General features: G+C 46.4%; 1 protein-coding gene across 1 annotated transcript in view; it reads right to left on the bottom strand.

Moving 5' to 3' along the window:
• BCAR3 (BCAR3 adaptor protein, NSP family member) overlaps positions 1-24,194 on the bottom strand; it is a 207,247-nt gene extending 183,053 nt beyond the window's left edge. Inside the window, exon 1 of the mRNA XM_063939864.1 lies at positions 23,938-24,194. The gene's annotated coding sequence lies outside the window, so the exon portion shown is untranslated. The remainder of the gene's footprint in view (positions 1-23,937) is intronic.
• Between the last annotated feature and the right edge of the window lie 3,275 nt (positions 24,195-27,469).

Genomic DNA, 27,469 nt, shown 5'->3' with positions numbered 1-27,469 from the left:
GGGATAAGGGGCTAGCCCAAACCCTGAAAAACATCCCCATGCCATTATCCCTCCTCCACCATACTTGGCATAATGCAGTAAGGCAGGTAACGTTCTCCCGGCATCCGCAAAACCCAGACTCACATACTGACTGCCAAACAGAGAAGCGCGAGTCATCACTCCACAGAACACTTTTCCACTGCTCCACAGTCCAGTGTCTGTGTTCTTTACACCATTTCATCCGACGCTTGGCATTGGACTTGGTGATGCGAGGCTTGCATGCAGCTCCCCAGCCACGGAAACCCATTCTATTAAGCTCCTGCCACACAGTTTTTGTGTTTACAGTAATGCCAGTGGAAACTACAAACTCTTCAGCTATGGAATCAGCAGAGCGTTGGCGACTTTTACGCACCATGTGCCTTAGAAGTCATTAACCACACTCTCTGATTTTATGTGGTCTTCTGCTTCGTGACTGAGTTTCTGTTGTTCCTAAACACTTCTACTTTCTAATAATATTACTTACAGTTGACCGTGGAATATCCAGCAGGGATGAAATTTCACGAACCGTCTTATTGTAAAGGTGCCATCCTATCACAGTACCACATCTGAAGTCACCGAGCTCTTCAGAACGACCCATTTTGTATCACAGATGTTTGCAAATGGAGACTGCATGGCTAGGTGCTTGATTTTATACACCTGTGGCAATGGGCTGATTGAAACACCTGAATTCAATAATTAACAGGTGTGGCCAAATACACTATATGGACAAAAGTATCTATAAAATTAGAAATTTGTCCCTGGAGAGGATAAAATCCCGGGTTTTTGCATGTGGACATGCATAATCCTGGGATTTAGGTTAGTGGAAAAGGAAATGACCCAGGACGGAGTTCTGGGTCCATGACCCTGCTCACTAGACCCAGCAATGTCCCAGGTTGGCAGTGGAAAAAGGTTATAAGAAGCTTTTCTTTTTCAGTGATTTCTAGTCATAATATAACAAACCCGATGGTTTGTGTACATATACGATGTTTGGGTGTCTGCGCATGTGCAGAATGGGTCTTCTGGTGTCACTCGCATCTCCCCCTGTCAACCGTAGAATGATTGACAGAGCTGGGGCGGCACCCAGCAAAGTTCTTCAAAACAGGGACATCTGTTTTGAAGGTGTTATGTGTCCAGGGTTTGCATTGTCAGACGCAGACTTCCTGGACTCAGGTGTTCGGATCAGACGGCCAGTCTGAGTAAGCTTCAGCTTACGCATGCTGGCCAGTGCCTAAAACTATTGGGAATTGCGACGATGGTCACAATGGTGATCAGAGGCTTCAACCTCAGACACAGCACTCGGATACTTGCTAATGCAAACAGGAGACATCTCTTTCCTACAGACGTCTCCTGCTGCATTAAAATTTTATTGACACAGACTTGCACAAATGCATTGCGTGACCAGTTTAGAATCACCTGCACAGCAGCAAGCGGTCACTGATCTAGACCAGTACATTGTGTAACAAGTTTAGATGCACCTGCACAGCAGCAAGCGGTCACTGATCTAGTCCAGTACATTGTGTAACAAGTTTAGACGCACCTGCACAGCAGCAAGCAATCAGCTTAGAGGCTCAGATATGGAAATGCAGCAGGAGACGTCTGGTATAAGTAGACACCTTCTGTATGCATTTATGATCCAGTGCTTTATCCGAGGACGCAGCATCGGATCCCTCCCAGGACCCCCCACATGCACAGAAGGACTCCCAGGTCCTAAACTGATGGTATGGTAAACGTCACTGGATGTTCTTGTCTATTGAGCGCCATAATAGACAAGTACATCCAGTGAAGTTAACCTATACATCAGTAATACTGAGGTACATTACTTAGCTGTTCTAATAGAAAAGCAAGGGGATAAAATTGTAACATCACTTTACTCTAAATTAACAGATAGAAATAACCCGTTACATGGTAAAAGTCCATCCGGAACTCTTTAAACGGGGTCTTCCGTTCTCACAGTTACTTCGGGTTAGAAGAATTACATCTGATCCACAACTTGCAGAAGAACAAATGAATACAATAATCCAGTGGTTCCCAAACTTTTTTGAATCACGGCGCCCTAGAGTATCAGAATTTTTTTTCACGGCACCCCTAGGCCAAAAGTTTCTTATTGAGAAATTTAGAAAAAAAAATGAAATTAAGTAAAATGTGCTTATATGTCAGCCTTAGGTTCAGTTATGTGGTGAGGGACAGCATTCACTTCTGGTTGTCCACATCATTTATGATTGGAAGACATCAACACTGGTTTTGCCTATTACATTGGGGGTCATTCCGAGTTGTTCGCTCGGTATTTTTTTCTCACAATGGAGCGATTAGTCGCTAATGCGCAATGTCCGCAGTGCGACTGCGCCAAGTAAATTTGCTATGCAGTTAGGTATTTTACTCACGGCATTACGAGGTTTTTTCTTTGTTCTGGTGATCGGAGTGTGATTGACAGGAAGTGGGTGTTTCTGGGCGGAAACAGGCCGTTTTATGGGTGGGTGCGAAAAAACGCTACCGTTTCTGGGAAAAACGCGGGAGTGGCTGGAGAAACGGAGGAGTGTCTGGGCGAACGCTGGGTGTGTTTGTGACGTCAAACCAGGAACGACAAGCACTGAACTGATCGCAAATGCCGAGTAAGTCTGGAGCTACTCAGAAACTGGTAAGAGGTGTGTGGTCGCAATTTAGAGAATCTTTCGTTCGCAATTTTAAGAAGCTAAGATTCACTCCCAGAAGGCGGCGGCTTAGCGTGTGTAAAGCTGCTAAAAGCAGCTTGCGTGCGAACAACTCGGAATGACCCCCATTGACCATAAATATTTGAATTGGTTCTTGACACCAATCCAAGGCACCCCTGCAAGTGTCCTGAGGCACCCCAGGGTGCCACGGCACACAGTTTGGGAACCACTGCAATAATCAATAAATTTCGTGCAAGGGGCTATCATTTAGATCACTTGTTGCAGGCTAAAGAGAAAGTCCTTAAATTGGATAGAGATACCCTATTAAGACAGAAAAAGCAAGACTAATACAGCTATGATTCCTTGGGTACAAGAGTACAATCACCATAGTAACAGCATTGGTAGAATTTCAAAGAAACTATGGGGGTCATACAGAGTTGTTCGCTCGCTAGCTGCTTTTAGCAGCATTGCACACGCTAAGCCGCCGCCCTCTGGGAGTGTATCTTAGCTTAGCAGAATAGCGAACGAAAGATTAGCAGAACAGCGATTACAAATTTCTTAGCAGTTTCTGAGTAGCTCGAGACTTACTCCTACACTGCGATCAGTTCAGTCAGTTTCGTTCCTGGTTTGACGTCACACACACGCTCAGCGTTCGGCCAGCCACTCCCCCGTTTCTCCAGACACTCCCGCGTTTTTCCCTGACACGCCTGCGTTTTTCCGCACACTCCCAGAAAACGGTCAGTTTCCGCCCAGAAACACCCACTTCCTGTCAATCACACTACGATCAGCAGAACGATGAAAACACTTCGTAACGCCGTGAGTAAAATACCAAACTTTTGTGCTAATTTACTTGGCGCAGGCGCACTGCGTACATTGCACATGCGCAGTTTGCGACTAATCGCTCCGTAGCGAAAAAAAATAACGAGCGAACAACTCGGAATTACCCCCTATGGCTCCATGATCCAATCAGATAAGGAATTGAACTTGGGTAATACTAATCTGATGATCTGTTATACCAGAAGCCGTAATCTACGGGATATCCTGGTTAAAACAAGACGTCAGATCTAAACCAATTATTAGTAGTGGTAACTTTTTGAGCAAAAAGATGGGGTGCATAAGATGCGCATGTACTACTTGCCAATTCCTCATCCCGGGCGATACGTTTTGTCACCCAGGATCGGGAGAGAAATAGAAGATCAGATATACGCTCACATGTAACAATACATTTACAGTGCATCAAATTATCTGCCCTTGTGGAAAATCGTATATAGGGAAAACAGAAAGGCCTTTCAAGGAGCGTATGACGGCCCACCGTAGTGCTATAAAGGCAGTTATTAGCAAAGGTGACAGCGAACAACCAGTTGCACGCCATTTTTGTAGAAAAGCGCATCCATTAAGTACCTTGTGATACAGGATAATTGATTATGTTCCCCTCGTTGGTGAGGGGTGGTAATAGATCATTAAAACTGCTCCAGCGTGAGTCTAAATGGATCTTTAGACTTGACACCCTGAGCCCTAAGGGGCTTAATGAACATCTGGGGGCTTAATTGGTTTCGGTGATACCTTATTAATATAAGGGTACAGTGGTTTGATTTATTCATGTCATATGATATTGATCAGTTTATCTATTGTGACATCATGGTGTCTTGAGCATATTATATATTTGTAGCTACTGTGATTTTGAACTATGTGAATTTGATCAGCCTTAATAAGAAGTTTGTATTTATGGACATGTTATTACAGTATAGCAGCATAGAATGCTAGTGACCTTTGTTCTTTTAAATGTATTGTTGTCTAAATGCGCCTTAAACTTGTACTGTTTTTAGGATGTCACTGTGGGTGCGTAAGAGCGGCGCACTGGCCCGCCCAGTTGGGGCGTGTGCAGGAATAACGTCACTAATGACGAGTCACCGGAAAGGTGGGAGGTCCCGGCTTCCGGGGATTGGCGTCTAGATGAAGGATTCACTTATTTAGGTAAGACAAGTTTGTACTTTTTGTTGTCTGATGAAAGTGCCGTATTAATAAAGGTGGCACTGAAACGTTATTGAGTAAGCCTGTCAGAGCCGTCATTTATAGGTGTCCAGGAGTGCCGCACTTGGAGAGCTTGTTATATTTTGTTTGTTTTTTTACTTTGCCTCAAGTGACTTTAACAACAAATGAAGAAATCACATGTAGCAGGCTGAGGTCCTCCGTCTGCTACATGTGATTTCTTCATTTTTTTATTATCTTGAACCTGTCTCGTGAAAAATTCATCAGAATCAAAACGGCTACTCATAATATGTGGCATAAACGTTGCTTGAGATTGAGTCAAAATGTAACTATTTTGGTTGGCGAGTGACATCTTTTCCGATTTTGGGATTCAGAAATTATAATATATTTGCTCTCCATGGCAGCTGTCACCACAGTGATCACCTAAGGAAGAGCAGAGATGGCAGCAGCAATGACAGATGAAATCACTGGGCCCAGCAGCACTGAGATGGTTTCAGTAAATGCCCCAAACCACCCTGTTCTTGGTGTGGTGATTCCCCAGCACTAACATGTCATTTCCCACATGTGGAACTGTGTAATATCAGTGGGAAGATGATGTGGGGTATGGGCAGGGAGCTAATGTGAAGCTCAGCCATGAACAACTGCCACCCACATGCCACATGGACCAGGTATAACACCCCACTGCACGGCAATATCACTGGCACTTCTTGAGTAGAATCAGTTGCTGACGCTAGAGAAAAGGCCTCCAGAGAGAGAACAAGTCTGTACACCAGTGCTTTCTACCAGCGATTCACCAGTGACCGGTGATCAGCGCACAATCACATCTGTACTTTTTCTTTCAGGTTTTTTTTTTTTAGCATCTTTCTCTTTATTTTTGCACTAGGTCATCAGCTACAATGAGCCGGAGGGAATTAGCCCAGCTACTTGAAAATTAAGGTAAAATGTTTGTTTAGTAAATTAAATCTAAGACCATTTTTTAGCAGCTGTCCTTTGAAGTGGGAGGGATTAGGATAGTGATCATTGACAGTGTTCCTGTGTTACTGGGTGGCACCTTTCATGCAGATTGTTAGTTACTGATCAGGAACAGCTAAACATTTGGGACCTGCATCTATACAATTATACTTTTGCAGCTCTTTTTTTAAGTTGTAAATATCATATTAGTGCTGTAACTCATATTGTATACCAGGGTTGGCTGGTTTAAAAAAAATAAAAAACAACCCAAAAAATGTTTTTTGTTTTTTTTTTATGCTGTGACTACTGGGACTAGGACTAATCTAATGCTTGCATTAACTTGTTCTTATTTTCAATGTCATCTATCTCCGAGTGTACCTTCTATGGGTAAAATTCAAATGTTTGAAACGTCGGTTGGGTGTCTGTTTTTTCCTGTCTATTAGATAGGAAAAAAAACACAGACTCCCAACTGACTTTTCAAACATTTTAATCTCCCCCTATGTATTCATTTAGTCTATCTATGCATATTCAGATGTAATAAACTGTAAACAATTGGTGTTATTGTAAGATGTAAACTAAATCAAATCAAAGCCTAATAACATTATCAGAATCAGCTTTATTCACATATACTAGGAATTACAATGCATCGCCAAATAACAACATAAAATAAGATTTTACTTACCGATAAATCTATTTCTCGTAGTCCGTAGTGGATGCTGGGACTCCGTAAGGACCATGGGGATAGCGGCTCCGCAGGAGACAGGGCACAAGAATAAAAGCTTTAGGATCAGGTGGTGTGCACTGGCTCCTCCCCCTATGACCCTCCTCCAAGCCTCAGTTAGGATACTGTGCCCGGACGAGCGTACATAATAAGGAAGGATATTGAATCCCGGGTAAGACTCATACCAGCCACACCAATCACACCGTACAACTTGTGATCTGAACCCAGTTAACAGTATGATAAAACGAAAAGGAGCCTCTGAAAAGATGGCTCACAACAATAATAACCCGAATTTTTGTAACAATAACTATATACAAGTATTGCAGACAATCCGCACTTGGGATGGGCGCCCAGCATCCACTACGGACTACGAGAAATAGATTTATCGGTAAGTAAAATCTTATTTTCTCTGACGTCCTAGTGGATGCTGGGACTCCGTAAAGACCATGGGGATTATACCAAAGCTCCCAAACGGGCGGGAGAGTGCGGATGACTCTGCAGCACCGAATGAGAGAACTCCAGGTCCTCCTCAGCCAGGGTATCAAATTTGTAGAATTTCGCAAACGTGTTTGCCCCTGACCAAGTAGCTGCTCGGCAAAGTTGTAAAGCCGAGACCCCTCGGGCAGCCGCCCAAGATGAGCCCACTTTCCTTGTGGAATGGGCTTTTACCGATTTTGGCTGTGGCAGGCCTGCCACAGAATGTGCAAGCTGAATTGTACTACAAATCCAACGAGCAATCGTCTGCTTAGAAGCAGGAGCACCCAGCTTGTTGGGTGCATACAGGATAAACAGCGAGTCAGATTTTCTGACTCCAGCCGTCCTGGAAACATATTTTCAGGGCCCTGACAACGTCAAGCAACTTGGAGTCCTCCAAGTCCCTAGTAGCCGCAGGTACCACAATAGGTTGGTTCATGTGAAATGCAGAAACCACCTTAGGTAGAAATTGAGGACGAGTCCTCAATTCTGCCCTGTCAGAATGAAAAATTAAGTAAGGACTTTTATATGATAAAGCCGCCAATTCTGACACACGCCTGGCTGAAGCCAGGGCTAACAGCATCGTCACCTTCCATGTGAGATATTTGAAGTCCACAGTGGTGAGTGGTTCAAACCAATGTGACTTTAGAAAACTCAACACAACATTGAGATCCCAAGGTGCCACTGGAGGCACAAAAGGAGGCTGTATATGCAGTACCCCTTTTACAAATGTCTGAACTTCAGGCATTGAAGCCAGTTCTTTCTGGAAGAAAATCGACAGGGCCGAAATTTGAACCTTAATGGACCCTAATTTTAGGCCCATAGATAGTCCTGTTTGCAGGAAATGGAGGAAACGACCCAGTTGAAATTCCTCTGTAGGGGCCTTCTTGGCCTCACACCACGCAACATATTTTCGCCAAATGCGGTGATAATGTTTTGCGGTTACGTCCTTCCTGGCCTTGACCAGGGTAGGGATGACTTCATCTGGAATGCCTTTTTCCCTCAGGATCCGGCGTTCAACCGCCATGCCGTCAAACGCAGCCGCGGTAAGTCTTGGAACAGACAAGGCCCCTGCTGGAGCAGGTCCTTTCTCAGAGGTAGAGGCCACGGTTTGTCCGTGAGCATCTCTTGAAGTTCCGGGTACCAAGTCCTTCTTGGCCAATCCGGAACCACGAGTATAGTTCTTACTCCTCTCCTCCTTATGATTCTCAGTACCTTTGGTATGAGAGGCAGAGGAGGAAACACATACACTGACTGGTACACCCACGGCGTTACCAGGGCGTCCACCGCTATTGCCTGAGGGTCCCTTGACCTGGCGCAATATCTGTCTAGTTTTTTGTTTAGACGGGACGCCATCATGTCCACCTTTGGTTCTTCCCAACGGTTTACTATCAGGTGGAAGACTTCTGGGTGAAGTCCCCACTCTCCCGGGTGGAGGTCGTGTCTGCTGAGGAAGTCTGCTTCCCAGTTGTCCACTCCCGGAATGAACACTGCTGACAGTGCTATCACATGATTTTCCGCCCAGCGAAGAATCCTTGCAGCTTCTGCCATTGCCCTCCTGCTTCTCGTGCCGCCCTGTCTGTTTACGTGGGCGACTGACGTGATGTTGTCCGATTGGATCAATACCGCCTGACCCTGAAGCAGGGGTTTCGCTTGACTTAGGGCATTGTAAATGGCCCTTAGTTCCAGAATGTTTATATGAAGAGATGCTTCCATGCTTGACCACAAGCCCTGGAAATTTCTTCCCTGTGTGACTGCTCCCCAGCCTCTCAGGCTTGCATCCGTGGTCACCAGGATCCAATCCTGAATGCCAAATCTGCGGCCCTCTAGTAGATGAGCACTCTGCAGCCACCACAGAAGAGACACCCTTGTCCTTGGCGACAGGGTTATCCGCTGATGCATCTGAAGATGCGATCCAGGCCATTTGTCCAGTAGATCCCACTGAAAAGTTCTTGCATGGAATCTTCCGAATGGAATCGCTTCGTAAGAAGCCACCATTTTTCCCAGGACCCTCGTGCACTGATGCACTGACACCTGGCCTGGTTTTAGGAGGTTCCTGACTAGCTCGGATAACTCCCTGGCCTTCTCCTCCGGGAGAAACACCTTTTTCTGGACTGTGTCCAGAATCATTCCTAGGAACAGTAGACGTGTCGTTGGAATCAGCTGCGATTTTGGAATATTTAGGATCCACCCGTGCTGACGTAACACTACCTGAGATAGTGCTACTCCGACTTCTAACTGTTCCCTGGACCTTGCCCTTATCAGGAGATCGTCCAAGTAAGGGATAATTAAGATGCCTTTTCTTCGAAGAAGAATCATCATTTCGGCCATTACCTTGGTAAAGACCCGAGGTGCCGTGGACAACCCAAACGGCAGCGTCTGAAACTGATAATGACAGTCTTGTACTACAAACCTGAGGTACCCTTGGTGAGACGGGTAGATTGGGACGTGGAGATAAGCATCCTTGATGTCCAGAGACACCATATAGTCCCCTTCTTCCAGGTTTGCTATCACCGCTCTGAGTGATTCCATCTTGAATTTGAACCTCTTTATGTAAGTGTTCAAGGATTTCAGATTTAAAATTGGTCTCACCGAGCCGTCCGGCTTCGGTACCACAAACAGCGTGGAATAATACCCCTTTCCCTGTTGTAGGAGGGGTACCTTGATTATCACCTGCTGGGAATACAGCTTGTGAATGGCTTCCAAAATTGCCTCCCTGTCGGAGGGAGACTTTGGTAGAGCAGACTTCAGGAACCGGCGAGGGGGAAACGCCTCGAATTCCAGTTTGTACCCCTGCGATACTACCTGTAGAATCCAGGGGTCCACTTGCGAGTGAGCCCACTGCGCGTTGAAATTCTTGAGACGGGCCCCCACCATGTCTGAGTCTGCTTGTAAAGCCCCAGCGTCATGCTGAAGACTTGGCAGAAGCAGGGGAGGGCTTCTGCTCCTGGGAAGCGGCTGCATGGTGCAGTCTTTTTCCCCTTCCTCTGCCCCGGGGCAGGAAGGAATGGCCTTTAGCTCGCTTGTACTTATGGGAACGAAAGGACTGAGTTTGAAAAGACGGTGTCTTTTTCTGCTGATGTGAAGTGACCTGGGGTAAAAAGGTGGATTTTCCAGCCGTTGCCGTGGCCACCAGGTCCGATAGACCAGCCCCAAATAACTCCTCCCCTTTATACGGCAATACTTCCATATGTCGTTTGGAATCCGCATCGCCTGACCACTGTCGCGTCCATAACGCTCTTCTGGCAGAAATGGACATAGCACTTACTCTTGATGCCAGGGTGCAAATATCCCTCTGTGCATCACGCATATATAGTAATGCATCCTTCAAATGCTCTATAGTTAACATAATATTGTCCCTATCCAGGGTATCAATATTTTCAGTCAGGGAATCCGACCACGCGACTCCAGCACTGCACATCCAGGCTGAGGCGATTGCTGGTCGCAGTATAACACCAGTATGTGTGTATATACTTTTAAGAATATTTTCCAGCCTTCTATCTGCTGGTTCTTTGAGGGTGGCCGTATCAGGAGACGGTAACGCTACTTGTTTAGATAAACGTGTGAGCGCCTTATCTACCCTAGGGGGTGTTTCCCAACGCGTCCTAACCTCTGACGGGAAAGGATATAGTGCCAATAATTTTTTAGAAATTAGCAGTTTTTTGTCGGGGGAAACCCACGCTTTTTCACACACCTCATTTAACTCATCTGACTCAGGGAAAACTATTGGTAGTTTTTTCACACCCCACATAATACCCTTCTTTGTGGTACTTGTAGTGTCAGAAATGTTCAATGCCTCCTTCATTGCCGTGATCATGTAACGTGTGGCCCTACTGGACATTACGTGTGTCTCCTCACCGTCGACACTAGACTCAGTATCTGTGTCTGGATCTGTGTCGACCCACTGAGGTAACGGGCGTTTTAGGGCCCCTGACGGTGTCTGAGACGCCTGGACAGGTACTAATTGATTTGCCGGCTGTCTCATGTCATCAACCGTTCTTTGCAAAGTGCTGACATTATCACTTAATTCTTTAAATACGATCATCCAGTCAGGTGTCGACTCCCTAGGGGGTGACATCACTAACCCAGGCAATTGCTCCGCCTCCACATCATTTTCCTCCTCATACATGTCGACACACACGTACCGACACACAGCACACACACCGGGAATGCTCTGATAGAGGACAGGACCCCACAAGCCCTTTGGAGAGACAGAGGGAGAGTCTGCCAGCACACACCAAGCGCTATATATATATATACAGGAATAACCTTATATATAAGTGTTATTCCCTTATAGCTGCTGTTTATATAATTTTTAGCTGCCAATAGTGCCCCCCCTTCTCTTTTTTACCCTGATTCTGTAGCAAGTCTGCAGGGGAGAGTCAGGGAGCCGTCCTTCCAGCGGAGCTGTGAGGGAAAATGGCGCTTGTGTGCTGAGGAGATAGGCTCCGCCCCTTCACGACGTCCTTATCTCCCGCTCTTTGCTGTAAAAATGGCAGGGGTTAAAATACATCCATATAGCCCAAGAGCTATATGTGATGTATTCTTTTGCCAACCTAAGGTATCATCTGTTATATTGCGTCTCAGGGCGCTCCCCCCCCAGCGCCCTGCACCCTCAGTGACCGGAGTGTGAAGTGTGCTGAGAGCAATGGCGCACAGCTGCGGTGCTGTGCGCTACCTTAGTCTGAAGACAGGATCGTCTTCTGCCGCCGATTTCACCGGACCTCTTCGCTCTTCTGGCTCTGTAAGGGGGCCGGCGGCGCGGCTCCGGGACCCATCCAGGCTGAACCTGTGATCGTCCCTCTGGAGCTAATGTCCAGTAGCCTAAGAAACCCAATCCACTCTGCACGCAGGTGAGTCCGTTTCTTCTCCCCTTAGTCCCACGATGCAGTGAGCCTGTTGCCAGCAGGACTCACTGAAAATAAAAAACCTAAAATACACTTTTATTCTAAGCAGCTCAGGAGAGCCACCTAGCCTGTACCCTTCTCGTTCGGGCACAAAAATCTAACTGAGGCTTGAAGGAGGGTCATAGGGGGAGGAGCCAGTGCACACCACCTGATCCTAAAGCTTTTATTCTTGTGCCCTGTCTCCTGCGGAGCCGCTATCCCCATGGTCCTTACGGAGTCCCAGCATCCACTAGGACGTCAGAGAAAGGGGAGATACAAATGTGATACGTAACATACATGTATACATACATACATACATACATACATACATACATACATACATACATAACATGCTTTACTGTGGGAATACTGTGTAGAATTGCATCTCAGTATGTAGCACCAGACATTTTAGACATCGTTTAGTAGATGAATAGCTAGTGGGAAGAAGCTTTTATTGGTTCTGGTCGTCCTGGCTGGAATGGACCTGTAACGCCTGCCTGATGGGAGCATTTCAAACAGGTTGTGGCCGGGGTTTTGCTGGTCTGCCAGGATTTTCCCTGTACGCTTCTTGACTCTGGACAGGTATAGGTCTTGAACAGTGGGGAGATCGGTCTCGACATTCTTTTCCGCTGTTCTCACCACCCTCTGTGATCGATGAGCATAGGACAGACTCGTGTTACGGTAGTTAGGTCGACACAACCTAGGTCGACACATTAGGTCAACCACTGAAGGTCAACAATGCCATTAGGTCGACATGTACTAGGTCGACAGGTCAAAAGGTCAACATGAGGTTTTTTTTTAAAAATTCCCCCATTTTTGTGATTTTTTTCATACTTAACGATCCATGTGGACTACGATTGGAACGGTAATCTGCCGAGCGAAGTGGTAGCGGAGCGAGGCACCTTGCCCGAAGCATGGCGAGCGAAGCGAACCATGCGAGGGGAAACGGTGCGCTAATTTGGGTTCCCCATCACTTTACGGAGAAAACGACACCAAAAACAGTCAAAAACCCCATGTCGACCTTTTGACCTGTCGACCTAGTACATGTCGACCCAACGCCCATGTCGACCTAATGGCAATGTCGACCTTCAGTGGTCGACCCAACGACCCATACCCGACAGACTCTACGATGGCTGTGTATAAGATATGCAGCAGATTCTGCGGGATATTGAATTTCTTGAGTTGCCTTAGCAAGAACATTCGCTGTTGCACCTTCCTGGCGATGGCGCTTGTATTTGGTCCCCATTTAAGGTCATGGGATATTTTTGACCCTAAGAATTTAAAGGAGTTGACCCGCGACACCACGCGGTCGGCAATCACGAGTGGGGGCAAGGCAGCAGATTTCCTTCTGAAGTCCACTACCATCTCTACCGTTTTGAGGGGGTTTAGGTCCAGGTTATTCCTGCTGCACCACTGTGTTAGACTGTCAACCTTGTGTCTGTATGCAGACTCAACCCCGTCCTCGCTTAGACAAATGATGGTGGTGTCGTCAGCTGGACAGGTAGAGGTGTATCTGCTGTGGTAACTTGAAGTCCAGATCATACTTTCCATCATGGTAAAAACACAGAAGCTGAATATCCATCACAATCTTGTAATTGGGATGGATACAGCCGTGCTAATGAGAGTCTTCAGAGCTTCCTTATTCTCAAGAATGTTGGGTACAAATCTACCTTTATTTATGGCAACATTCCCATATTTATCTTTAAGTTCTTCAAGTTGTGGTACACCTTTGCACCAATGCGCATAGCATCCTAAAAGGAAGAGACACTAACTGGGAAGATCATGAACTCCTGTATAGCAGCCTGTTACCAGCATGAGATACACCACTGATTACATTAAATGTCGGAACATGTGATGGAACAAGGGGACACCGTTATTAGCAGCACCAGCCACGCCAGAGATTTGAATTCAGTTCCGTCTATTTTTTTCCTGTTCAACAACATTTATATCAGGGGTGGGGAACCTTTGGTACTCCAGCTGCTGTTGAACTAAACATACAAGCATGCCCTGCAACAGTTTTGCTATTTGGCCATGCTAAAACTGTTGCAGGGCATGCTGAGATCTGTAGTTCAACAACAGCTGGAGGGCCGCAGGTACCCCACCCCTGACTTATATTCTTTCCAACCAATGGTGGTGCAATTATTTTATTGATGTGCTCAATGGGTTAAAGACACCCTTCCCATATTAGCGACATTTGTCATGGTCACAAAGCTCAAGTGTCTCATACATACCAGTGGAAGCTCCTCTGAACACAGCACCACAGAAAAGACCTTTCGCTGTATAGAAGTCAACCCCCAATAATGGTTTCCCATGGGAGACCAAAAAGCGCAGAATCCTGCAACCCACTTGATCTAATAAATAGCTATGGTTGCAGTGCACATGGCTGGGACTGTCCCTGAGGGGAGGAGGGGAGGTTGCGGGCAGCGATTTGTGAGCAGGAGAGGTTGTGGCTACCTGCCTGAATGCTGCTTATAGGGAGGCTTCAGCTTTGTGATAGCTATCATAAAGGTGGCAGAGCCTGAGCCAGCAGTGACACTATCATGTCTATGCAGAGTCACCTGTCACTGCGGCTGGGTGGCTCTGCAGCTATGCTGAACTGTCAATGACCAGGGAGGCCGAGGACAGTTGACGCTAATAATATTGCAAAAGATGACCCCTAAATTCGCCAATGGTGAACTGTGTAGGAGGAAGTTGGGGTGATCTGACTATAGTCTAGGGATGTTAGAGTTTAAGAAGATTGCCTGAAGAGGTGAGTTCACAGGGAATGCATCAAGGTTTGGGGACTGGGGGAAATTGAATTGGACGCAGCCCAAAGGCAAAAAGTCCTGTAACCTGGAACAGGAGTTAGCAAAGTGTCTGGATGAGATGGAATGTAGGTTGGAACAGGTCTGTATACAGATTGGAAAAAAAGCACCTACACTAACATGCAATGGATCATTTTGAATAATGAAAAAGGCATTCCCTAATTTACTTGCATTTCCAGTGTGAGGTATCAATAAAATATTAGAGATAGGGACTTTTCTGGTGATGATTTTTTTTTTTTTGGAAGAGTCATAACTAAACCCAGTTATGACACAAATTAAAAATGTAAAATAAAACCCAGCTGACAGCAAGTCTATTTATAAAGATACACAGTCTACTGTTTATAGTTATGCACAGAGCCGGCCCTAACCAATATGATGCCCTAGGCAAGATTTTGGCTTGTGCCCCCTAGCACCGCCGCTAGTTCTGCAGGAGATGCCTGGCATGAGTCAGCTGGCAGCTCTGCTAACGTCGGGCACCTTTTGTTTATGAAAATGCATCCTATTTGCATTACTATGTGGCTAGGATGCACCAGCAGCTTCTGCTGATTAAAATGATATGCAGCATGCCTATATACTGTGATTTTCAGGAATACACTGCAACGTAGCATTTCGTATGCAGATACAGCCGCAGTCACACACAGAATATAGGCATGCCGCATATCATTTTAATCAGCAGAAGCTGCTGGTGCCCCTAAGCATACCAAATGCCCTAGGCTTTTGCCTAGTTTGCCTATGCCTAAGGCCGGCTCTGGTTATGCAGCTCATTAGTCCGTGTGTAAACAATAGAATTTAAATGGTATAGTAACAAGTGCTGACAGTCACGCTGTGTCAGGGGAAGTCCAGTAAAAAAAAATAAGATGTAAAAGATCAGTAGTCTATAGTGTATAGGCACATATGCAGGGATTAAAGTGCTCCCTGCTTTATCTGACAAGGCTGCTGATTTACAGAAGCCCAGCAAATTCCCTTTCCTTCCTTCACAATCAGCTCTATGTTGTTTGTTTAGTTACACCTAAAAGCCAGATCTGTCAGATCTTCTCATCTCCTCAGAGGCAGGAAAGGCAGATATGGGCTACTGCTGGGGAAGGGAGATGGAACAAAGAAATGAAAACTCAGTACATGCCGCTGTAATCACAACATTGGTCAGCTGCTCTGGTGGGGTGCACTGGCACCTACTGTCTCTGACTGCTGGGAATAGCCAGTAGCGCAAGCACCAATGTCTGCCAATCAAGTGCTGATACCATCTCTGAGCACACGCCATGTGCGTGACATCAGTGTGGTGCTTACTATTCATCTGCATATATCCGGCAGTCTGAGATCCTAGGGCTAATATATACAGACACACAAATCACTGATGTTAGTTTATTGGATGCAGCCAGATATACATCATTACTCTATAAATTGCTATATCTCTCCAAACTGAGCTCTAACCCCTAAACTATGCCCTTGTGTATCCAGAGCACGTATATATTATATATCTGCTAAAATTGCAAGCATAAAAATCATATAATTTCATCATCCAATCTGTGACATCTGCATATGGTCTTCATACATTAGATCTGATGGATTAGGTGCCATGCCAAAGTTAAAGGGGCACATTGGGGGGAATTCAATTGTTCTGGGTGTCTAATTTTCCCACCTAAACGGGACTTTTTAGATGCCCAAATTATTGTCACTATTCAATTGTTGTTTGAATTGTTGTTTGGGCGTACATGCATATCGCACATGTTGTGCCTAAACAGACAGGGTTTAGCAGCATAAAACAGCTAAACCCATCTAAACTCTTGCTTTGGGCATCCATACTCCGGTTTGGACACCCAAAGTGCTGAGTTCGCATACATTTTTTTTCTCGCACCTCATGAGGCTGTGCGCCCGAACCGTAGACTTTTACTAACATTCAATTTGCCAGTGCAACAACTTCCTTACCAGCACAACATGCTATACTCCTAGCTCCCCAAGTATTAGCGCCACAAAATGTTGGAATAAAAAAAATTATTAAATAAACATGATGATTGCTTTCTATTAGGAATGACCTTACAAGAACTGAATCAGTGACAGTGTGAGAACAAGATGCAGCCCTTGAAGATTAGACTGTCTCTGTTTAGTACTAGTTGATTTTTTTTCCCCTCTTTCTTATTAACCACATAGCACCCGTGCTGTAAGGGAGGCCCCGCCCCTTCCTTAAACTCTTTATATCAGCACATCACCTGTTTATGACATCGCACATTCTTTCACATCAGTTGCACTATCCCTCCCTGCCTCTAAAATGGTAACGATAGCAGATAAACCCTTTCTCTCCTCCTATCAACAAATGCAGGCTAAAGTGCCAATCTTATACAAAGGGAGTTTGACCTTTGGAAAGTTGTCCAGTGACCTGTGCTTTGTCGGCCTGTAAAGTCACAACCAAATATACTGAGTGTTTTATTGAACAGTTAAAGGCAGCTCTATAGGTGTATATATTCCAATGACCCCTAGGAAGAGTCCTGCATATCATTTACTGCCATCTTTGTACCTATTCTGTTATCTCCTAAATTGCTATAGCCAGCAACCCAAATCCCAATCCTTTCATTTAACTGGTAACATGACTGTGTCTATGGGGGTCATTCCGAGTTGATCACTCGCTAGCAGTTTTTAGCAGCCGTGCAAACGCTATGCCGCCGCCCTCTGGGAGTGTATTTTAGCTTAGCAGAGGTGCGAATGAAAGGATCGCAGAGCGGCTACAAAGGTTTTTTTTTGTGCAGTTTCTGAGTAGCTCAAAACCTACTCAGCGCTTGCGATCCCTTCAGACTATTCAGTTCCTGTTTTGACGTCACAAACACGCCCTGCGTTCGCCCAGCCACGCTTGCGGTTTTCCTGGCACGCCTGTGTTTTTACGATCACTCCCTGAAAACGGTCAGTTGACACCCAGAAACGCCCACTTCATGTCAATCACTCTGCGGTCAGCAGTGCGACTGAAAAGCTTCGCTAGACCCTGTGTGAAACTACATCGGCCGTTGTAATAGTACGACGCACGTGCGCTTTGCGCCGCATGCGCAGAAGTGCCGTTTTTTTGCCTCATCACTGCACAGCGAACGAATGCAGCTAGCGATCAACTCGGAATGACCACCTATGTGCTGATCAAAAGTGGGCTCAGACAAGTACCATGGACCTGAAATTGGTGATTACAATACAATTGCTAAAACACGAACCTTTCTATCTGGCACTGGCTTCCGTTTATCATATTGGCTCAACAACAATCGGAAGAGCAGGCATATAAGAATATATGTAAGATTATGTGTATGTCATAATGGAAGTCTGACATACATGTAGCCGACACGGTGTATGGAGAGCCGGGATGGGGGCTGTTTCGCAAACAGTGTGACCAAATTCAAGACAGTGTCCCATTCATGTGAAGAAGACAATAAAACAGAACAATGCTACCCAGACACTGCCATGCAGCCTACTTGTTGAAACTTACTAGGAAGGCTGCCTGGAATGTCTGCCCCCTCCAACTGTCTCCCTACTGCACTACACTAAAAGACCCCATCAGAGACACAGCCATGAGCAAAGCAACAATAAACCAGATGGCCGCAGCAATGAAGGGACAAACTTCAAATGCATTTCCAGCACAAAAGGACATTTCAGCGCACGCACACACACACACTCTCTCTCTCGCTCTCTCTCTCTCTCTCCTGGTGAAGGGACAAGCGGCCACACTGTGGGTTAACAGACCTTCCTCTGTATTCCTATTTACATATGTATGTTTAAGGTGCCAACTTGCTCATTAGTGGAATAGTGTAAAAGATAATGCGACGACATAGCAGAGGATCACAAACAGCGTGGGTGGTGTGGTCCCTGCACCAGAAGGCTCACAGAATGACCGTGTCACTTGTTACAGAAAATATACATTTAAACAGTTTTACACCTTAACTTTTTTACGATTGAGCTTTTAATGAACATTTATAAGGAAAATAAACCCCACAAAACTATTTCATAGACTCCTCTTCCTCCCACACACCTATGATAGCTGGGCACCCTCCTGGATCTCGCCCACTTGACTGGGCAGGGGCTAGATGAAACAATTCACTGTAAATCATGTCCTCTACCTTTACTGTATAATGCCTCAAGCATGCCACTGAGACGCATTACCACAATAGAGGACTCAGGGAAACAGGGCTGCATGGAGCAGATGGCAGGGAAGAGCAGGTGAGTAAATTAAGCGATAACGCAGCTTTCAGCAAAGTAATTTATTTATGTAACAGAACCAGGTATAAGGAACAGCACCCAGCAAGCACAGGCCGTAATCTCTGTACAACTGACTGATGACCCAGTGTAAGGGCAGCACCCAGCAAGCACAGGCCGTAATCTCTGTACAACTGACTGATGACCCAGTGTAAGTGCAGCACCCAGTAAGCACAGGCCGTAATCTCTGTACAACTGACTGATGACCCAGTGTAAGTGCAGCACCCAGTAAGCACAGGCCGTAATCTCTGTACAACTGACTGATGACCCAGTGTAAGGGCAGCACCCAGCAAGCACAGGCCGTAATCTCTGTACAACTGACTGATGACTTAGTGTAAGGGCAGCACCCAGCAAGCACAGGCCGTAATCTCTGTACAACTGACTGATGACCCAGTGTAAGGGCAGCACCCAGCAAGCACAGGCCGTAATCTCTGTACAACTGACTGATGACCCAGTGTAAGGGCAGCACCCAGCAAGCACAGGCCGTAATCTCTGTACAACTGACTGATGACCCAGTGTAAGGGCAGCACCCAGCAAGCACAGGCCGTAATCTCTGTACAACTGACTGATGACCCAGTGTAAGGGCAGCACCCAGCAAGCACAGGCCGTAATCACTGTACAACTGACTGATGACCCAGTGTAAGGGCAGCACCCAGCAAGCACAGGCCGTAATCACTGTACAACTGACTGATGACCCAGTGTAAGGGTAAACCCAGCAAGCACAGGCCGTAATCTCTGTACAACTGACTGATGACCCAGTGTAAGGGCAGCACCCAGCAAGCACAGGCCGTAATCTCTGTACAACTGACTGATGACCCAGTATAAGGAACAGCACCCAGCAAGCACAGGCCGTAATCACTGTACAACCGACTGATGACCCAGTGTAAGGGCAGCACCCAACAAGCACAGGCCGTAATATCTGTACAACTGACTGATGACCCAGTGTAAGGGCAGCACCCAGCAAGCACAGGCCGTAATCACTGTACAACTGACTGATGACCCAGTGTAAGGGCAGCACCCAGCAAGAACAGGTCCTAATCACTGTACAACTGACTGATGACCCAGTGTAAGGGCAGCACCCAGCAAGAACAGGTCCTAATCACTGTACAACTGACTGATGACCCAGTGTAAGGGCAGCACCCAGCAAGCACAGGTTTTGATCACGGGTGTGGATCATAGGGTCGACAGTAACTAGGTCGACATGGAAAAGGGGCGACATGGAGGTTTTTTTTATATATTTTGTGTGTCTTTCTTCGTAAAGTGACCGGGAACCCCAATTAGTGCACCGTATCCCCTCGCCATGCTTAGGTTACTATTCCCAATCGTCATCCACGTGGATCGTAAAGTATGAAAAAGTTAAAGTTTTTTTTAAAATGTGAACTCATGTCGACCTAGTGACCACGTCGACCTATAGATCATGTCGACCTAACTGCTGTTGACCTAAAGACTAGATATCTTGATCACTGTGCGAATGATGACCCAGTATAAGTGAAAAGACATAATGACACTTTGCTCACATGGGCAGGAATTTTTACGGCAAAGAGCTTTGTTCCCTGGTGTTTAGAGCTACTGTACATACCATGTGATGGCTTCTGGTTTTGGTATTCAAAGCACTGCACGAATGGGATAGAGAAGTGTCATAAGGGTACGGTTGTGCAGTGTCATCCAATTTTGACGGAATCTAAAATTCATAGTGTGGAACTCATGGCTGTGTGTGAGCAGTTTTAAGCGGCAGATAAACCATTTACGATCAAGTGTTAGGATTATTACACATTGCACACATTCTTTATGGAGGTGCTGCTGAGTGTATATGGGAGGTGAGGACTGCAGAGGCACCACCCAAAGTGCGACAGCAAAACACAGCGTCTCAAGGTCTCACCGAAGACTGAAATCAAAATCTTTTTAGATGTAGTTTTACTGGCAGAAAAAAAAAGTTACATTTTGCAAATGCAGTGGTAAATTGTAGACATACAGATGACCAGAGTCTCTACACTTTGACCTGTTACGTAGATCACGTCTCTATTTTGGAGGGTAACCCCTCAAACTGCTATTAATGGAGTAAATACATTTTATTAGTATTAAACAAACTGACCCACAAGTGTACTGTAGCCCTAGTTGGCCAATTTATTTATTTATTTTTTACTAATGGCCCAACATTGTAAAGGCACAAGGCCACCCAAATGCTCATTCTGCAATATTGGATCCAGTCTGATCATTCAAAGCAGGAAATGATTACCATTCATAGAGGATGGAACGTTTTCCCTGATATATTCTGTAACATGCCACTCTCCCCAGGTGCCATTACATTAGTGTAACTTTGCCCCCTTAATTCATACATCCACAGTCAAGTCAGTGAAGTCATCACTACCAGGCAACAGGAAGAGCCCCCCTTTCATTTGTAGTTTACCTATGCACCTATATTGCCAAACTGTCCACCGATTTAACTGTTGTGCATCCAAGCAGTATGACGAGATCCGCCCGTCTATATGTTGTACAGCTTTGGTGTCATATCTTTTGAACTCATCCTTCAGACAGGCATCAAAATGTAAATGGTAAACTGATCGCATTGCAAACTTTGCCAAAAGCATTCCATATATAAAAAGATTACGTACAGGAAACCGAAAGGGCCAACTGACAAGGCATGCTGGGGCTGCTAGTTCCACTATAGCACAAAATCTACAGGTTGCCTACCTCTGCATTATATATTTATCAACAGGAAGCAGCATGTGGTACATTTTATATTATATAGGCGCAGAACTAGATTAATCTCTGTATGCAGGTCATAAAATGGAAACCATTATGTTTTATGTGCAGCTTTACACAGCAGCAGCAACAATGCTATGTAAGAGAAGTGTATCACAACTGTCAAGTAAATTGGCAATGATTACACAGTTTAGCAAATGACATAGACCAGAGTGCAAAACTCTAAATTCTCTTGTATCTGAATTTCAGACAATCATCCTGCAGTTTACCTGCCTACACATTGAAGTGCAGCTTTTCTATTCCAACGCAGGAAAACAGATACTCCAGGATAATACAGTGGTGTTAATAACCTCACTGTACCACACAGTGGAGATTATACCCCAAGGATCTCACAATCTAAAAGTTCCATCATTTCATTAAGACCTAGAAACATGACCCAGTTTCTTATCAAGAGCACAATAAGTGAATCAAACTGGTATTACATGAAGTCAGAGGGAAGGCTCCCTCACATATACATATTTATTTATTAACAGTTTCTTAAAGAGCGCAGCCAATTCTGTTGCACTTTACAAATGGAAATACAATGCTCAACCAAAACTGGGTAATAACAAAGGGGGTCATTCCGAGTTGATCGCAGCGCAGCGATCAAGCTAAAAATTGGCATTTCTGCGCATGCGTATGCACCGCAATGCGCACGTGCGACATACGGGTACAAAGTCTTTTGTGGTTTTGCACAGGTTCTAGCAAAGCTTTCAGTCGCACGGCAGAACGCAGGAAGATTGACATGAACTGGGCGTTTCTGGGTGGCAACCGACCGTTTTCAGGGAGTGCTTAGAAAAACGCAGGCATGTCGGGGAAAACGCAGGCGTGGCTGGGCGAACGCTGGGCGGGTGTGTGACGTCAAAAGCCGTCCCTCCGTCGTTAGAATCAACACACACGAAGAGTAAACTACAGGGCTGGTCTTGTTTTGCACAAAATTATTTTGCAGCCGCTCTGCTGCACAAGCGTTTGCACTTCTACAAAGCGAAAATACACTCCCCGGTGGGTGGCGACAATGCGTTTGCATGGCTGCTAAAAGTAGCTAGCGAGCGATCAACTCGGAATGACCCCCAAAGTCATAAGGGTATGAAGGCCCTGCTCGCAAGCTTACATTCTATGGGGAAATAGCACCTATCCATGAGTATCAATGCCTATCTATTGCATAATGGTCCACCAGATTGCAAAGGTTCTTGGTGGGCTGCATGATATGGTCACAAAGCAATGTTGGTCAGGGGGAAGGGAAAGTGAAGAAATAGAAAATATGTGAGATTATGTGTGGACTGTACAGTGGGGATGTAAGAGGATAGGAAAACTCATGAAGGTTATGTGGGCGGTTCCGGAATTTGATAAGCTTGCCTGAAGAGGTGGATTTTCAGGGAACGCTTGAAGGTTTGGAGACTAGGGGTAAATTTACTAAAGCTTCTAAAATAGAGAATTGGTGATGTTACCCATAGCAACCAATCCGATGCTGTCTGTCATTTCTCTTTTGCCTTTTATAAAATGATAGACAGCAGCATCACAAATTCTCTGTTTTAGAAGGTTTAGTAAATTTACCCCTACAAGTCTTATTGTGCATTGTAGGGCATTCCACAGAGTGGGTGCAGCTCGAAGAAAGTCCTGCAACTGTGAATGGGAGCGAGTGATGAGTGTGGATGAGAGACGTAGTTCTTGTGAAGAGTGGAGAGGTCGGGTTGGGAGATATTTTGAGATAAGCGAATAGATTTACAGTACATTGGTGTAGTTTGGTTAATGGCCTTTCGTGTGAGTAAAAGTATTTTATATTGACTATATGGTAGAATACTGACAAAATAGGTACACCACCCAGAAAACAGCACTTTTGTAGTGTATAATACTACCCCCCCCCCCCCCCCACACACACACACACACACACACACACACACGAACACACAAAAAATAGACTTGCACAGTGTTTTAAAACCTTAAATTGCTGTGATTACATTTTAGAATGTGTGTGAACCATCCACGTAATGATTTATTTTAGAGATTGCACTTTACATGGAGTGTAAGTAATAAAAGCAGTGTTCTTTCTCAGGTCACCTGCACACACTACAGGTCAGGCTACAAGAATCACCTGGAAATTATGTGTTGCCCTCATCATCTGTCACACCAGGGTCTCCATAGCTCTGGACCCTGCTGAAACGGTTTCTCGTGTAGGAGAATAACCCAGCCTGCAGTATTGCTGCCCATCACAGCCCTGCCACACACAGAGCCCAGCACCAGACCATGACAGAGGGATCAGGCAATCCCAAAATGTTCTGCAAAAGTTTAGCATGTACCGATCAGCTGCACACACCATCGTTATACCACCCGCCAGGAGTACAGGTCAGAGGGTCAGGATAACTGCCCCTCCAGGCGAACCAAATGCTAAGCATCGAACACGTCTCAGCAGCAGGAGACTTTCCTGGTCCAATAATAGGCTAATGATAAATGCTCAACGTAAGGACACAGCATCGCTCTGCTCTCACCTGTGTGTCTGGTAATAGCACTCTCTATGCAGCCAGCATGGTGTACAGTGCAGCGCCTAGATACTTTATGCTCCGTCCCCGAGTGTCTCCCAGGGATCCCAGCAGCAGCAGCACTCCGCACAGATCCGTCTCCCAGCAGCGCATATGCGGCAGCCCCCGAGTCCTGCAGGCAGCTCAGGCTCTCACACACACAGGCGCCTGAGTAACAGCGGCTCAGCGTCTGGCGGCCACACCCCTGTACTGCCTGCTCAGCGGTGACTGGACCCTGCCGCCTGCGGCTCATTTACATGAGATAATAAGCCCCGCTCTGCACACAGCACAGTCACCCATCCTGGCATCCACCTCACTGATGTCCTCACGCGTGGGGCTAACCTTAAGCATGTACAGCCTCCTATACCCGCCTCACTAATGCCTGACATGTAGCTGCCCCGCAGCGTGTAGCCACCACCCTAATAAAAAGACACACTTTGGGGGTCATTCCGAGTTGATCGCTCGCTAGCTATTTTTTTTGGCAGCGCTGCGAACAGATAGTCGCCGCCTATGGGTGGTCATTCCGAGTTCGCTCGTTGCCGATTTTCGCTATGCTGCGATTTGCTGCTAAATGCGCATGATACGCAGCATGCATGCGCTTAATTATTTAACTAAAAACTTAGCAGTTTTGCTGTTGTTCGTCCTGCGCTTTTCAGTCGCACTGCTGATCGGTGAGTGATTGACAGGAAAGGGGCGTTTCTGGGTGGTAACTGAGCGTTTTCCGGGAGTGTGCTAAAAAACGCAGGCGTGACAGGTAAAAACGCAGGAGTGGCTGGAGAAACGGGGGAGTGGCTGGCCGAACGCAGGGCGTGTTTGTGACGTCAAACCAGGAGCTAAACGGACCGAGCTGATCGCAATCTAAGAGTATGTCTGGAGCTACTCAGAAACTGCAAGGAATTATTTAGTAGCAGTTCTGCTAATCTTTCGTTCGCTATTCTGCTAAACTAAGATACACTCCCAGAGGGCGGCGGCCTAGCGTTTGCAATGCTGCTAAAAGCAGCTAACGAGCGAACAACTCGGAATGACCACCATGGGGGGAGTGTATTTTAGCCTTGCAAGTGTGGGATCGCATGTGCACCCGAGCGGTCCAAAAACAGATTGTGCAGTTTCTGAGTAGGTCTGAACTTACTCAGCCGCTGCGATCACTTCAGCCTGTCCGGTCCCGGAATTGACGTCAGACACCTGCCCTGCAAACGCTTGGACATGCCTGCGTTTTTCCAAACACTCCCAGAAAACGGTCAGTTGACACCCACAAACGCCCTCTTCCTGTCAATCTCCTTGCGATCGGCTGTGCGAATGGATTCTTTGTAAAATCCATCGCTCAGCAACGATCCACTTTGTACCTGTACGACGCGCCTGCGCATTGCGGTGCATATGCATGCGCAGTTCTGACCTGATCGCAGCACAGCGAAAAATCTTAGTGTGCGATCAGGTCGGAATGACCGCCATTAATAATTTTTTAAGAGGTCTGTTCATGAAGGTGAGCGGTAAAGGATGGTTTACTTATCACTATAGATCACATCAGTTTGATGCAATCTATAGCTTGGTTACGTAGCTATTTATGGGCCCTATTCAGCAGTGAATGCTAATGCGGTAACATCGTAGTTTACTCATTTTCAGCAAGCTGCCGTAACGCACCTGCGCGGACCTACACATTGTGGTCACATCCCAGAAGGATCAATCCGCAATGTGATTGACAGCGGCGGGCCGTAGGGTGGGCATGTCGGCATAAAACGCAGGCGCTTACGAAGTGTTTTCGGGCTGGTTGCGTGACGTCACATGCCGTGGCTCTAATTAAAAAAATGGCAATGGTGCGTCTGCCTTTGCAGCTGGGCTGCGCAGGCAGAGGTCAACCATAGTTTGATGCGATCACAATCTAATTTCTATGCGTTCACAATTAGATTGCTATCGCGGGGCAGCCCTTCTCATGCTGGGCGGCCTTGCCCTGCGACGGGCGGACACCAGCTGAGACTTCTCCAGTCGCAGTTTCTGCTAAGATTGCATAGACTACTTGCACATCAGAATTTTGATCGCCGTCATCCCATGCGCTGGGAACCCGATACCATCTCGCTGTAATGCTGTTAATACACTGAACTGTTCTACTAGATGCTTCTCACTTGTATGAATGTTTTCTGATGGGTGTGAATGACCAGCTGAACCCTACAGGAATCCTGATATTGCTTGTAAGGACTCCCTGCTTAATGGCTGTTGACTGCTCATTTTATATGTACTGCAGAAAGATAAAACTAAGTGGGTAATTCAGATCTGAGCGCTAGGCAGCGATTTTTGCTGTCCTGCGATCAGATAGTCGCCGCCTACAGGGGGCGTGTATTTTCACTGTGCAAGTGTGCGATCGTATGTGTAGCAGGGGTGGCACTCAATATACCGGCTGTCGGGATCCCGGCGCTCAGCATACCGGCGTCAGGATCCTGACCGCCGGGATACTGACAACTATTCTCCCTCTTGGGATGTCCATGATAAATAGCGTGCCACCGTGCCCGCAAGGGGCTCTTTTGCGCTCACCCCGCTGCCGGCATTGGCCAGCTGTCAGGATCCCAGCACCAGTATGCTGAGCGCAGGGATCCCGACAGCCGGCCACTCATAGTACACTCGTGTAGCAGAGCTGCACAAACTGATTTTGTGAGTCTCTGCACAGCCCAAGACTTACTCAGCCACTGCGATCACATCAGCCTGTACGGGACCGGATTTGACGTCAAATACCCACCCTGAAAACGCTTGAGCCCGCCTGCGTTTTTCCGGACACTCCCTGAAAACGGTCACTTGCCACCCACAAATGGCCTCTTCCTGTCAATCTCCTTGCAAACGCCCATGCAAATGGATCCTTCACACAATCCTGTCGCTGACCAGCGATCCCCGTTGCAGCCGTGCGACGTGCTGGCGCAGTTCAGTGCATATGCATGCGCAGTTCGAATCCAAATCGTCCACTGTGCGATAACGCACAGCAGCGATCAGATCTGAATTAGGCCCCAAGAAGGGATATATACCATACCATAGATATATCAAACCATTGATGCCCTTCTAGTAATGGTTGCCTGCCATCAAATGAGTCCCCTTTGATGGACAACCCTAGCCCATGATGATGTAGTCACATCGACACCCTTGTCCATTTTGCCCCCCAATTTGATCTCCATTTTGTAATTCCTACTGCAATAAAGTCACTTTTTCTTACGTCCTAGAGGATGCTGGGGTCCACATTAGTGCCATGGGGTATAGATGGGTCCACTAGGAGCCACTGGCACTTTAAGAGTTTATGAGTGTGGGCTGGCTCCAGTGTCGGAATGGGACATGAAGGGCCCACCGGGGGAATGCTGCTGTAGGGGCCCATGCTTAAAGGTGTAGCCAGGTTCCAGTAGGGGTGTGGCCAGCCACCACAGAAGTTTGGCTAACCATTACATGTTCTGTGCCCCTTGGTAAATATATAATAAACCGAATTATTGTGAATTATAATGTAAGATATGTATAATGCATAAATCCAGTGCAC

This window comes from Pseudophryne corroboree, chromosome 9 (genome assembly GCF_028390025.1).
Source record: "Pseudophryne corroboree isolate aPseCor3 chromosome 9, aPseCor3.hap2, whole genome shotgun sequence".
Lineage (NCBI taxonomy): Eukaryota > Metazoa > Chordata > Amphibia > Anura > Myobatrachidae > Pseudophryne > Pseudophryne corroboree.
Note: the sequence above shows the minus strand (reverse complement) of the source record. Positions and strands in the feature narration are given on the sequence as shown.